Here is a 13,288-nt window from a genome sequence, read left to right as displayed (position 1 = left end):
CAGACCTGTTCTGCCCCTTTAAGTTGCTTATAAAATGTTACTTTTCATTGCTACCATGGTTTTCACACTGCTGGTTTTTAAGGCTTTCAAGAAGCTAACAAGAAGGCTACAGGAATGCAGTAGTCAAAATACTACAAATATCACTGTTGTTACCAATATTCAGCTATTTTCTGTATAATAAATGCTCCTTGAACATCTTAAATATTTTGGTTAATTTACAGAGTTTTGAAAATGTTGGTTTTGACCATTTTTTTGCCAGTCTTCTTGTTGCTTATATAGAGGAGCAGATTTTGGAGAGTTACTGCCGTTACAGCATGGTCCTTACTAGCTGATTTTTTTAAAGCAGGGTGCATTAAATTTCCGTAATGCCATCTTCCTTATAGATCTCCAGCACCAGATGAATCACACACCTGATAAAGAGCAAAGAAGAATCATTTGCTATCTGATTGTACACAATGCTTCCCTTCTGAACAACAGCAAGTGCAACATCTACAGCCTGCATTTGCAGAGGTGCTGTCACCTCTGGAAAACCTTGAAACTCTGAAAAAGCATACAGCTTAATGTTCTTCAGTTCTGTCAAAATAAAATTCTCTGCAATCACAGCTCTAATGCCTATTTCCTTTGCTCTTATCTATGAGAATAATTTTCTCAAAAGTATTGCAAAATGTTTGAATTCTGGAGAAAAGAAGGTGCCTGAAAATATTTTTATCAAACTTACAGAAAGCAGAAATAGCCTTTGTAGCTACAGAAACATAGTTGTATTCTCAAAGGAGGAATTTTAAAATAACATTATTCTTTTTAAGGTCAGCAGTTAAGATACTGAGTGGATATGACTTTCTGTACCACAGAATATGTGCTTTGTTTAGAAAGATTTAAATATCTGTTTTTGATCAAAATTGTAGTTATCTATTTTATTTTTCTTACATGAGACTTATGGCGATTCTTTGTGAGTAAATCTGTGAAGTGAATGATTATCGGGCTGTCAAACATTCAACACTAAGGTCAACTTAGGAAAAATTAAGTTAATTTTGGATTTGTATCTAAATTTTAAATCTTGGTTTTTATCTCACTCCATTCACTGTATCAGCCCAAAGAATGTCAGTGTGTGTGTGTGCCTGTGTGTGTATTTTTATGTGTGTGTGTGCTACCCTGTCATGTAGATAATTGCACTTTATTTCAGTTTTCCTACCTAAATTTACAGAATAATGTGTAGTTCCTTCTACAATAAAGTGTAGCTCAGGCATCTTCCTGGGAACTTACTGTACTTTCTTTGCCAGGAGGTTCAAAAGACTTGTCTCCAAGGCTTTGAAACACAAAAACATTAAACAATTTGCTGTTCGTCATTTCAACTTAGTCTGCAGTGCGGACTAGAACATGGGGCGTTTTCCCATTTATGCACATGTCTTAGGGGCTGTGAGGGACATTCCGAAGAGCAAGGCCTCAGGTGGGCCACCTTCCAAGCTGAGGGCAGGAGCCAGTTTTGCCATCACTCACGTTGCAAAATGAGCGGGAGGGGGTGTCTTCTTGTCTGTTTGCTTTTGTTTTTTTTTGCTTTTTAAAATGTCTTTTGAGAGAAAAGATGAACTGGTGGGAAAGAGATGCCCAGAGGAAAGTGAGGTGCAGCGGGCACGGGAGAGGAAGTGTTTTGGCCACCAGGGTCGAGATTTTGGAGGCGCATCCGATTCCATAGAGCCCAGCTTTTCCCGGCCGCGCAGCCACACGGCCTCTTCAGCCTGCCCCTTGAAACTGCCTGCACTTCTACTAGGTCTTCATTCCAGAGTTGGTTACGGGGCCAGACGCACAATTTCTACCCGCCGGGCAGTCCTGGCAGCCGCGGTGCCGGCAGCAGCAGGAGAGGAGGTGGGTGAGGTTACCCGCGCCCAGCGCAGCGCCTTTATTTGGTTGGCACATGGCAGGATCGGCACATTTTCTAGCGCAGAAGCTATGCTGGCAACACCTCGCATGCTGAAACGCGACAAGTCACATCATAGCAATTTTTGTTCGCCGTGCCGCTTATCGTGTCAGATGTCCCACTGTGCTGCTTTGACACAGAACGTGGAGCAAGATGCCAGCGTCGTGCCTTTGTTATTCGCCTTAAGGAAACAGAGTCTATGTCACGCAGAACTTTGCACCGTCTTTGGCCACAGTCTTAGCTTGGACCACTCCATTCTGCATGATTTACGAGGTGAACACTCGCCTCTGAATATGGAAATGGGACGCCTCTCTTCAACTACGCTGGGAGATCTCAGAAAGGGTAGTAGTTGGAAAAGAGAAGTAGAATGTTCGGGAAGGAAGGCTTACATTGCCAGGATAGGGATGGGCCAATCTGCTAAGGTAGAGGGTTGGTGAAAAGAAGGAGCACTGTGCTCAGCGTCATTACATACGCTTTTGCGTTAATTGGGGAGCCTCCTGCTTTCTTCCTGGGTCATGCTCTCATGTAATACTTTTCTATATACAGAATTAAAGTGCACACGAACACCAGTCTTCCCTTTGCCTGCAACATATCTCTCTGGCTCAAGAGCACTCTTTCCACACTACCTGCCGCTGGGGCCTCCCTGGATGCCCATCCTGCTTCCGACCAGCTGGTCTTTGTGTTAAGTCACAGCCATCTCTGATCATGGGGGGCGACAAATCTACCTCTTCACTAAGAACCACATTTACTAAGACCAAGGGCAGCTCTGTGGTGGGGTGGGGGGAGGGGCGGGAGGGAGTGTAGCTAAGAAAGAAGTGGGAAATGCTGATGATAAGGGCAGTCCAGTCTGTGAAAGAGTAGTAATTCAGCTCTACAAGAAAGTACAATCAGGAAGACTGATTTAGACACAAGGAAATTCATTGGTCCTTATGACAAATTTTTTTTTTTTAAGTTGGGATGAGCTAAAAGAAAGAACTTTCTAGAAGGAAAGAAGATGCAATGACAGTTAAGGTCCTCCAGAGCCGACTGTGTGAGTCCCATGATTCTAGAGCACCAGGTCTGGTCCTTCATCCTGCAGCAAACATCCTGTTGTTCACAGCCCTGGTTCAAACTAACTCAAGCATAATTTGCATTTAGCTTATAAAAGATACTGGCATCCCTGCTCTATAGACAGGGAAGATGAACAAAAGACAAGCTTACGTGCCCAGTGAGCTATCACACCTGAGACTCCCTGTGAAGTAAACACCAGAGAGACCTGCCATTCCGCTACCCTGATCTGGGCCCATCCTGCCTCTGACCAGCCGGTCTTTGTGTTAAGTCACAGCCATCCTGCCTCTTGTCTTGTAGTGACAAGACATCTGCAGTGGTGTTTACAAATCTCAGGATGTTCTCAGGTCTCTGCTACAGATGTCCTCAAAGTAAAAAAATACCTGGAATGACCTTCCTGTGTCCCAGGTTTCCATTAGGAATATAAACTCTGGTTCAGTCAATATTTCATTAATGATAATACTCTATTTAATGAAACAAAATATTTGCTGCTTCTTTATCTTAATACAGAAACTTTGCTTTCAGAAGATTCTTAATATCCAGACAATATATGTTCTGAAATGTTTTCCCAACTCAGAATACCATAACATAAAAGGACGCTTTGAAATCCAGCCACGCAGAAGATGGCTAATGTATTTTCCTGCCACAGAATAAGGTACTTTTAGCCAAGCTCTACATAACAAGCCCTCAATTTTAAAACTCTAACTTTTATTCCTATAACCCACATGAAGGCATGGTTGATGCCTGGGTCCAGAAACGTCCCCTATAGCAGAAATACCTGCAATATTGTTCAGCTTATTTTGATTCTAAATCTGCTTAAGAAAGAATTACACAGGTGTCTGGTTCCTGAGACAAATATCCTGGCTAGAAGGAGAACTTGGCCAATTTAATAGAAATATTCACAATAGAGAGCAATTTTTAAAAGGAACATATTCCAAAGTTATTAAAGGCTACTGTTTCCCTGGAAGCCAATATGACAAGCTATTGTGCAGAGTTTATATTTATGGGGTTGTTAAAATACATATTGGCCTTTAAACATTGCACTTAGGTCCAATTTATGGCCCAAACAAGAAAACACATTCTAGGATGTGGCTGATACTAGAAACTCTTTAAACCTGTAATTCAGTACAGGCCAGCAACACAGGATTATGGACACAATAGGTTATAAGATTTAAATAGTGATAATCCATAGATTCTTTTTGCTAAAAAACAATGTTCAAACTCTTGTAATTAGAGAATCTAATTGGTACCTAAAAATGCAAGTGTTTGTCCAACCAGAGGTTTGAGCACACAGTTATGGCTTCAGTGTATCCTGGACCAGTGAGGTTTGTCCCTTGGGCAGGTGTCCTTCTCAGTTTCCCCCCAAAGCCCTGTTTCTCATCACTGTGGCCCTTACTGAGCCACTACCCTGGGCAAGGAGCCCGATCCTTCAGAATTCTTCCATCCACATTGGTTACAGGGAGATGACAAAATCCCACACCTCATGGGACTGTTGTAAGGAGCAACAGAGAAACTCAGGAGCAGCCTCCTAGTAACCTTGACATTCTCTCCCTGGACCTTCAGCTCATTTGCCCCCTTGACTCTGCACCCCCTTTCTAAATGCATTTTAGGTCTCAGCAGTGAAACTGTTTGCATTTTGCATTTTTAAAAGCACTATGACCTCTTCCTGACCCACCTGTCTCCTTCCTCCACTATAAATGTATGTACCACTAAGAAATTGTAAATATTTCAGACAGATAGAAATAGTAAGATACTTGGTTTAAAACGAACTATTTTCATCTTTCCAATAGCTTTGAATTTCAATTTTTCCAAAACAACACAGTAGAATCAAAAGAGGTATTGAAGGTTGAGGGAGGGGGGAATTAAGAACTTAATCTGATTTTTATTTTTTACTCTCTACCTCAAAAAATAGGTGTTGGTCTCTGCTCTAAAATATGTGGCCCCCAAAAATGGCCCGATAGCTTGACCATCACTCTCAAACTTACATTGTAGAATCAAAAGCATCCATGTGAACATGGGTTACATTTTTGCAGTTTACTGGAAATGTAATATCAAAGGAAAAATCAGAATGATTTTCCGTTACGTGGGGGAAAATATTTCTTTTATTCAGTCTTTCTTACACTTTTCTTCTAAGTCTATTCTCTTTGATCAGCTTAAAGGCTGCTGTTTTTCTGTTGTTTGCATTTACTGTGATTGTCTCAGGACAGTCTTTGGCTGAGGTGACCTGAGTGTATGGTACTTTTCTTTGCCTCCTGTCCCCAATCCCTGCCCTTAACACCAGCCAGCTCATTCGCTAATGGTCTCGATGCCCTTGCAGAGAACTTTTGACTCCATCTCAGTAGCCTTTAGCCTGTGTGCTTTTGCTCAAGTCCTCCTGGAAAACAGCAGCCCATCAATGTGCACACAGATGGTCACCACAGAGGTCAAGGTACCAAAAGACAAAAGACGTTTTAGCCTCTCATTTCAGGTTATGTAGTTAAAAGTCAACTACACAATTTTAGAAGGCCATCTTTCCCAATATTGACTTAGACAAACTTCTAAAACCAAAAGCACCTTTACACTCACTCAAGTTCAAGGCCAATCTTCATTCTGAGCTCCCAACAGGAACCTCAGCCACTGCAAAGGATGTCCTGGGGCACCGTGATTCTAGGGTTGCCCACAAAGCCCTGCTCATGCCTGCTTTCATGCATTCATTCAAATTTCATGTGTCCCAGAGCTAGTCTTCAATGGAGAATTATTTTTTAATACTCATAATAAAATAAGATGGAATTGGTTTAGTAGATAGCAGTGGTATATGCCCATCTTTGCCATGGCTTCATCTCATAGGAAGTAGCAGAGACATGCCAAAAAGAGAGTACTCACTTTACACATGGCTCAATCTAAAAGGCCATCAGAAACAAACTTTGCCTTGAACTGGTAATTCTACCTCTTACATAATAAGATTCCAATTAGAAACCCTTATTTTGGCCTCTTAATCAATAGTTTTTATTCTGGGCAGAGACTTGGGGTCTTCTGAGAAAGTTTCCCTCTAGAAATAAAACAAGCAATGTTAAACTAAGTACCTTTCTGAAATTTACTTTTTACAATTCAACTTAATTTTATTTTTCTGAAAATGTTGAAGAATAAACATACATTGAAACTCCTAGAGTTTCAAGACCTTGCATCACTCATCTGTTGGTGCCCAGCTGCTGACACTGAGTCTGACTAATACGGCATATTCAAGACAAAATACTTTAATAAAAAATGCATTTCCCTGATGACTAGTGAGACTGAGCATTTTTTATATACCTGTTGGCCATTTGTATGTCTTCTTTGAAGAAATGTTTACTCAAATTCTTAGCTCATTTTAAATCAGGTTATTAGATTTTTTTGCTACTGAGATTTTAGGAGTTCCTTAATATTTTGGCAATTAACCCCTTATCAAGTATGTAGTTTGCTAATATTTTTCTCCCATTCTGTAGATTCATTTCACTCTGTTGATGTCCTTTTGCTGGGCAGAGCACTTTAGCTTGCCATAGACCCATCTGTCATTTTGCTTTTGCTGCCTGTGCTTTTGGTGTCATCTCCATGAAATTGTTGTTAAGACCAACATCACGCAGCTTTTCCCCCTATGCCTTCTTCTAAGAATTTTACAGTTCCAATTCTGGAACAATCAAAATCACAATGAGATATTACCTCACTTCAGTCAGGATGGCTATTACAAAAACAAAAGACAACAGGAGTTGGCAAGATGTGGAGAAACTGGAACTCTTGTGCACTGTTAATGGGAATGCAAATCAGAGCAGCTGACACTGAAAATATCAAAAATTGACATTTTTTGATTCCTCAAAAAATTCAAAATGGAACTACCTTATGATCTAGCCATCCTACTTCTGGGTATTTGTCCAAAAGAATTGAAATCAGACACTTGAAGAGATATTAACACTCCCATGTTCATTATAACAGTATTCACAATAGTCAAGATGTAGAACCAACATAAAAGCCATAAACAGGTAAATGGATAAAGAATATATGCTGTAGACATACAATGGAATATTATTTTAGTCTCAAAAAGAAAGAAATTCTGCAATATGTGGCAACATTGAAGGACCTTGAGGACATTATGCTAAGTGAAATAAAGCATTCACAGAAAAACAAATACTACATGATTCCACTTATATGAGGTATCAAAAATAGTCAAATATATAGAATCAAACGTGGAATGGTGGTGCCAGGGGCTGTGGTGGAGGGAGAAGAAGAGACTTACTGATCATAAAGTTTCAGTTAAGCAAGGTGAATCTGTTCTTGAGATCTGCTGTACAACATTGTATGTCTAGTCAACGATACTGTATTGTACACTTAAAAATTTGTTAAGAGGTAGATTTCATGTTACATAATTTTACCCAAATGAAATAAAATAAAAACAAAATTTAATGTAATTTTAAAAAGAAATATAATTTGGAAATCAATCCCAAATGTAAAGACTTTTAGGAATGTCTTAGTCAATTTATTTCATTTTTATTTTCCTTTTCCGTTCTTGATAAGAATGATATATGGCAATTAGATATAAGTAAATATAAAGTGTTCTTTTAATAAAATAGAAATTTAAATGAAAAGAAATGCAAAGTTGTTGTAATCAAGTACTTGCCCACATTTCTTTCATTCCTCCTTGAACCCCACAACAGTACCCATTCTTTTAGTCCAGGAATTAAGTCTATCATGGTGGTTCCATATGCATACTAGAGTATGACTAGAAATGGTGATAGAGGGAAAAAATCAACATCAGAAATTAAAGTATATTTTTACTCTAAATACTGAACAAATTCCTATTTCCATCCTTACCCCCAGCTTTTCTTAATCTCATTATGTACCTTTCTCTTGGAAATAAAATCTGTTTCTTTAATGCTCTTTTCTGGTTGCTATTTTCTAGTCCTAAAGACTTTCACATAAATTTGGTTCTAAAAGTCTCTTTTCTTCCCTAAGTATTGATGGTTTTCTGAAAAGAAAAAAAAAAAAAAAATCACATGCTTGAACCTGATTGAGACACTTTGCCATACCCCTACTGAATTAGGGTCCTTTCTTGTAATCTATGTATTAATCTGTAATTAATATTAGAGCCATTACATGCCTGTGGCAGGAGTAAAAATGAGGCAAATTAGCTGAAACATCAGTGAATCCATCAGGACAATCTAGAGAGCCTAATAAATTTAAACAGATGATCAGACATTCCTTTTACTTCCATTTAAATTTGTTGGTAACTCATAGATCTTAGGTAAAAGACAGTCTTCTATATAGTAGGTGTTCAAATAAATTATTGAAGAAGGAATGAATATAAGTTAAGGTAAAATTATCATTTCCAAATCTAAAAGACTACTTTTAAAGAAAAATATAGAATTTAAAAAACACCCTGAGTTACATTTCAAAGTTATATACAAAGGATTTCTTTTGATTCACTGGAAAACTTTAAAAAAATAATTATATATTTCATTTCTGATGTCACCTAAAAATGTACAATTTTTGTCAGGCGTGGCCTACTTTTCCAATGAAATTTGTCTTTGGTAACAAAAACTCTTCCTAATAGAAAGCTCTTACTAAGAGAAACTACAGAATTAATTATTGTTTGTCAAAAAAAGCAGCTATTGAAGAAAAGAGAGGGCACCTTCCCATTTTAGAAGCTCACAGAACTACTTTAAAGGGAAAAGCAATTCATGCTCACATACCTGACAAACAAACTGGACTAGATATTCTTTTTCCTCCCAGCAATTCATTTATCCTTGGGGCATGTTATAATGGTTAATTGACTCTGAACACTGAAGTTGTTATATACTACATATCCAGGATTTTTATTTTACTTCTAAATAGTTATGGATTATAAATTACTCAAAAGGTCAGAAAAGTATAATTCATACATGACCAAATTTTAAAAAACTCTATGTTCATTGCAGCATTATTTACAATAGCCAAGATCTGGAAGCAGTCCAAGGGCCCATCAGTAGATGAGCGATAAAAAAGCTGTGGTGTATTTGCACAATGGAATACTACTTGGCCATAAAAAAGAAGGAAACCTTACCTTTGTGGCAGCATGAATGGACCTGGAGAGCATTATGCTAAGTGAAATAAGCCAGTCAGAGAAAGACAAGCACCATATGATCTCACTCTTATGTGGAATATAATAAACCAAATAAACTAACAAAGAACAGAAATGTATTTTCTCACAATTATGGAGGCTGGAAGTCCACCGACATGTTTCTTCTGGAGACTTCTCTCCATGGAATGTCAATCACTGTGACCTCCCTGTATTGTCACATCATCTCTCTGTGTGCCCATGTTCTAATCTTGTCTTCTTATAAAAACATCTGTCATATTGGATTAGGGCTCACCCTTATGACCTCCACTACCTACCTCTGTAAAGACCCTATTTCCAAATATAGTCACATTCTGAAGTACTGAGAGTTAGGACTTTAACATATGAATGTGGAGTTGTGGTAGGGACACAATGATTCAGCCCATTGTATCTAGTAACATCATAATTTCTAAAATTCCCAGTAGGCTTATTTTCTTTATCTATATCACTGGTTATAAAAATATTTGAAAAATTAATTCATTCAATTAGAATTTCTCATATGCAAAACAGCATGGACAAATCTCATAGAAAAATGTTGAGTGAAAATTACCATACACTAAAACATCCACATGGTATGGTTTTATCTGTATAGAACTAACCCAGAGGAAAAAATGGGAATGGCAGTTGCCTCTGAGTGCGGTCAGGATTGACTGGGAAGAAACAGGAAAACATCTGAGAAGATACAAATGTTCTATAGCAAGGCAGAAATGTGCATTACATGTCTGTATCCACTTACCAAACTGAGCTGTTAAGATGTGTGCTTTTCAATGTATAAAGTTTTATCTCAACAAAAGTAGTATAAAAAATAGGAATCAAACTGTGATTCTTATTGCTTCTATTTAAGCATGAAAGCTCACTGGAACCCGTGATAGTTTAGCATGTGTGAAGCGTTCCAACATTAAAGCCACCTAAAATATTCAATAAATGAGAGTCTTCTCATAAAACTCACCCTCCATACTACCCACAACTTAATGAACTCAACAAATTTCCACTTTTCTGCCTCTGCCCCTGCTCATTCCATTCTTTTTCCTTGGAATACTGACTGTTCCCTTTCCCCTCTTCTGCCTGTTAAAATCCATCTCATCTTCAAGGCCTGTCTCAAATACCACCTCTCCCAGGATTATCAGATTCTAGTCCTTGTGAAGCCTGAAACAAGCATTGTTACCCCCTCTCCAGTATTTTTCCAGTTACATTCTGTCCTAAAAAAGACAGCGGGACAGATTCCAAATCATGATTTATGGTATGTGAGTCAGGAGTGTATCTGGTGTTTAATAGGAGCACGTAATGCATGCTGCTGAGATGTTCTTTTTGATCACAATCTTGAAGGCAGGATCCCACCTCAGGGAGGTCAACGTGAGGTCACTGCCACATCTCAGTGCACAGGCCCAGGAAAGCTTCAGCCAGTGCTGCAGTGCCTTCTCTGGAGACACAGCTCACAGAAGCACAGACAAAAGCAAGCCAGTAATGAGCACCATCAAGACCTGGGGTCAAATATTGTATCAAAATGCCAAGTGGGTGAGCTTCAATGTGTCTGTGATGTGGTCAAAGCACCTTGGTATGGCAGCCAGGAAAACAAACAATGACCTGCTATGCTTAAAGTCAAGGGGACAATGACTTAATTACATATGTAATGAAAATAAAAATTTCAGGTGATGTGGGGAATGTAAATTAGAACACACAAATCAACTTAATTTTTTCCCCTTGAAATGAAGTAAGTTTGTTCTTCACTAACAAAACCAGATTTTGCTCTTTTGAATTAAAACATTATCAGTAAAATTTATCAATGTCTCAAAGGGAAGAGGAAATTTTTTGTCTGCCATCTCTTCAATCTCTCAATAAATGCAGCATTTGTATTATTTCCTTTGCCATAAACAGACAAAGATTAATAATAAACTCTTTTCAGAGAAACACTTTTCCAGGGCAACATTTTTGAACCAGGATAAGAGAAGTTCTGAGATCTTAGATGATCAGTTTGCAAAACCACAAAACCTTGTTTGGAGCAGTGATAGTGAACTGAGGGCAAAGTGATGGAACCCACAGTTTGTGATACACATGTCAGGGCCAATTTCTGTGCCTTGTGGGGGTTACACAATCTTCACTTTGAGAAGCTGAGGACACAACAGACAACAGCCAGACCATATATAAAGACAGATAGAAAGGAAGTTAGTTTAATAGCTGGTAGCCACAGAATATCTCTAATTATTAAATTTTAATTTGCTCAATGAAAGAGGAGTTGATTTCCTATCTTTCCTAACTTCTGCAGAGCTCTTAATTTAATGTAGTGCATTTGCATAAAATGAAGTGAGAAACGCTGGCTAAACTCCCTTTCACTTGTGCTATCCCTTAAGAAAACTTTATGTTTAGATTAGTAGACCCCAGGGCAGATGTTATATTAAATAGTGAGAACAAACGTAGAAAGACTGATTAATTGTGATCTGTTTGTCAAAACATCATCATGAGGTTTAAAAAACAAAAAGAAACCATGCAATCATTTTAAAGCAATCCTCTTACTAGTGCCAGAATCTCTTAAGCCTTACACTGTCTAATATATCCTCAAATGTTCTTTCCAATTAAACACGCTGATACTTGGAATTAAATAAAATCTATGGAGAATAGAATGCGCTGTTGCCTTTAATGTATTTTAAATGCAGACATCCCAGATTTACCAGTTGCTACTAATGCTTTCATAAGATCAAACACATCGCACATAGGACAGAAAGAGAATGTAAGCCCACAAAGCTGCTGTGCAAAAGTCGAGACTAGACAGCAGGAAAGTGTACAGAGTTTTCTCTCTTTGGGAGACCTAGCTGGAAATTCAAAGTAGCCTATATAGAAGCAATGATTTATGATTCCCACCTTTAATCTTCTAGCCTACAGAAATGGTTCCTATTTACTTATTATTTTTGGCTTCCTGGCATCCATACCTCTTTTGTCTGGAAACAACATCTAAATTTTTTTCTGTCATGGATATTAACTGTTTTTGGCCAACCCAACATTCATCCTGCCTTTGGTAGAAATTCCTCAGTTTTTCTATGAAGAGCAAGCACTCCTTAGGGGGAACTATTGTACCCACTTTTCATGGGGACTAAGGGGGTCCCCAGGGTGCAGGACTTTTAGTAATAAAACTAGATGATTACCAAATTGGGAAGAATTGGTAACCCCAGTTCCCCAGATCATGCACATTGAGAATATCTATCAAATTGCTCTCTCCACCCCTACCCCCAGTCCCAGGCCCACCTCAGGAGGCATGTGACTCAAACCTGGCCAATCTTTCCTTTGTGGAAATTGAATCTTGATTGGAAGATACAATCAAGGATAAAGATATTTGAAACTCTGCACCTTGAAGGGATTGTCCATTGGGTCTCACTTCCCAGGACTGCTACGGTCTCTGGTTCTTGTTCTGAGGATTAGTTGTTCAGCCACCCTGACTCAGTTCCACTAATTTCTCCTTGGCTTGAATTAACCAGAGTGGGAGTATCCCACTTGAATCCAGACAACTCTACCTGGTCCAGACGATGGCACCTGGGATTGAGGTGGGACAAGTGAGAGATACTGACTGTGGGGTTTGTGGAAGCAAGATTAAGTGGAGGCAGTAAAAGTTATTTTCCATTCCATGCATATCCCAAGGAGAGAACAGGAAAGCCTGCTAAGGGACAACACCATATTTTGTTATATTGTTTTCTGTTGTGTCTTGGGGACACACACCAAGTGCCTATGGTGGCTGAACTCTAAAGGGCTTGGTAGAAAAAGGTTAATGCTTTCAAAATATATCAGCAAAGGAGGAAAACACAGCTTTCCTGAGAGAGGAACTTTTCCCTAGGACCAGCAGTCTAAGATTCTAGGAAGACCTTTGAGACCACAATATTTAATGTTGGAAAATCCCAATTCTTCACTCTTAAACTAAAATTGGTGCCAATTGAGGCATAGGGGCAGGAGATTTACAACCCAGAACACTTTTCCTTATCTTCCTCCAGCTGTTTTCTCTTCCTCATTTCTACGGTGACCAGCACGAGATGGTGAGGTTGGAGATGTTTTGCTTGTAAGCTTTTCCCAGTTGAAGATGGTAATTTTCTCTCAGTCTCTTTAAGCTTCTGGAGAGATTTTTAGTGTGGTTTTAATGATAAGGCTCAGACAGAAATTAATTAGCAAACAATGTAAATCAATTATAAAATTGATAACCCACTAGTAAATTGTGTGGATGACATAAAAAGCCAACAGATTTTAGA

Source organism: Miniopterus schreibersii (assembly GCF_964146895.1).
Source record: "Miniopterus schreibersii genome assembly, chromosome: 3".
Lineage (NCBI taxonomy): Eukaryota > Metazoa > Chordata > Mammalia > Chiroptera > Miniopteridae > Miniopterus > Miniopterus schreibersii.
Note: the sequence above shows the minus strand (reverse complement) of the source record.